The 2,353-nt window shown below is 46.5% G+C and overlaps 1 non-coding gene across 1 annotated transcript; it reads right to left on the bottom strand.

Moving 5' to 3' along the window:
* Positions 1–2,058: 2,058 nt before the first annotated feature.
* On the bottom strand, positions 2,059–2,132 carry trnan-guu (transfer RNA asparagine (anticodon GUU)). The gene has a single exon. It is a non-coding gene; the product is annotated as a tRNA-Asn (tRNA).
* Positions 2,133–2,353: the final 221 nt, after the last annotated feature.

Genomic DNA, 2,353 nt, shown 5'->3' with positions numbered 1-2,353 from the left:
GACAGAGGAGGCTGATGGGAGATCGAATTGAACTACACACATTGATGAGAGATAGAGCGGCTGGGAAGGATCCATTCCCATGCGTAGAGAGATTAATAATCAGGACCGAAAATAAGGAGCCACTTCAAGAAATTTGGGGTTCATTCAGCAAAGCTAATGTAGAACTGTTCACAGAAAATTGTGATGAAAGTCTCTCGAGTTATTTTGATGAGAAGTGTTGATGATGATAATACAATCGATAGGATGAACGTAGATTGGTCAATGTATTTGGTGACAGTTCTGTTCTAGCCCTGTGAGCGAAACCTGGATCTGAAGGAGTAGAAGGGACATTAACAACATCGATCTGAAATTGGACACGTGACAAGGAACAGAGCCATCATGAACAGTTGGCTTTTGAACTGGAGAGGGTTTCTCGTGAAATTAGCTTGAGGCTTGAGGTATGCAAGGTCAAGATAATTTAGGTAAAACATGGAAACACTATCCTCATTAGCAGACAGTGAAAGCATTACAAGACACAAATTAAACATTTTCGACAAGTGATACAGGGGACTGGGAAGATAAGTATTAGAAACTGGCAACAACAAAGTTCTGCAGCACAACACTGACATTCAAAGACCGAAAACATCCAGGTCCTGATTAATCAGATGGCATTATGGTGCTTTTCTGCAAAACATCTACTTGCAATGTCCTCCAAAAGAGTGACAAAACCCATCGCTGTCAGCCTAGGATAGAAAATCCGAAGGGATGAACGTTTGCTAATTTTCTGAAGATTCACAGAGCTTAGACGGGGTTTTGGTGATTGTTTCTTTTCCACTCCCAGGAGCTGCAGTGGTTGAGGCGTTGAGTTGGGGAGAATAAAATGTGCCTGTAAACAGCGTGTGGGGCTATTTCAGCTTCCCCTCATCTGACTGCGCTGTGAGTTGACCCAGATGTTCTCAGGGACATTTACTGACGCGAGACAGTGTAAGGATTCTCATTCCCGCAGGTCGGAAATTCAAACCGTACGCCGGCTTCAGGAGAATGAGAAAGATTAATTGGGGTGTGTGAACAAGCTGTGAGCTGCATTTCAAACAGGTAGGTGGAGTTTGGTGCGTCAGTCCCTGTGCGCATCCAACGCCACCATGCTGCAGAGTTCTGACGCCAACACGGACATGCGCAGCAATGGGAACATTCACAAGGTGAACAACCAAAGATAATCACCGTCACTGATTCCCTTCCATAGGCCCAACTTTGTGAAGCAGTTTCTTTCACTGGCAAAGGAAACGCCTTTGTCCACAGGTACCTGCTTCATTTCGATCACGATTTCAAGCCCCTCACTCTTCTAGTCTCATTTCCAAACACTTTGCTCATAGCCTCCAAAGAAGCTCTGAGGGTATCTGCTTGTTCCACCCGAACAGGCAGTGGGTTGCAGATTCTCACCAGTCCCAATTTGAGTGAAATGTTTTTCCCCCTCCACTGATTTGAATCTTAAAGAAGAAGCCGGAGAGCAAACTCCCTTTATTTTCGACGACATTTCTCATTTTGTACTCGGCAGGGTTCACACCTGCGTGGGGAAGCCGCAATGGATTTCAAGTCCATCGCATCAACCACTCGGCCCACGATTCAGTACCACACTGACAGTTTGACTTCCCAGGTCTGTCTGCCTGTGGAGCTGAGAAAGAGTGAATCATCGCAGAGTTTGTTTGACTCCAATCACTTCGCAGTGATTCGAAAGGGTTAAATATCTGCACATGGTGTTTGCAGATATTTCGGTGTTTCTCCCGAAAAGATGAAATGAACTTTCAGTGAGAAATTGCAGGAGGAACTCAGCAGGGCAGGCAACATCTGTGGAAAGAGAATGAGAGGCAACATTTCAGAATTTTGTTTGCTCCGACAGGTACTGTCAAACCTGTTGATTTTCTGTTTGGGTCTCGTCTTCTCAGCATACGCAGTCCCTTAGGTAAGACATGAAGTCAACTCGCAACCCCCCTGTGTGGAGAAGATTTCCGTTTGGGGAACATTCTCCTGACCCCATTAAAAGCGCACAGTTTCGAAGCCAAAGGAGAGCAGCGAACACACCGCCCCTGGGTGGGCTCGAACCACCAACCTTTCGGTTAACAGCCGAACGCGCTGACCAATTGCGCCACAGAGACAGGCGCAGATGTGGGCGGCACCATCGCTTAGTGATTTTATAATTCAGCCTCCCCGCCAAGAATTACAATTGTCGTCTATCAGTTTAACTTTTCCATAATCAAGCCTGGGAGATGCATTCTGGAGATACCGGGGGCTGTCTGCAGACACATCCATGTCACGAGGAACTAGCTTTCTTACTCCGGGGCCGTCGCCCTTCGAGCCTTTCAGTGTTTTGCCTGTT

The sequence above is a fragment of the Chiloscyllium punctatum genome, chromosome 36 (assembly GCF_047496795.1).
Source record: "Chiloscyllium punctatum isolate Juve2018m chromosome 36, sChiPun1.3, whole genome shotgun sequence".
In the NCBI taxonomy this organism is placed as follows: domain Eukaryota; kingdom Metazoa; phylum Chordata; class Chondrichthyes; order Orectolobiformes; family Hemiscylliidae; genus Chiloscyllium; species Chiloscyllium punctatum.
Note: the sequence above shows the minus strand (reverse complement) of the source record. Positions and strands in the feature narration are given on the sequence as shown.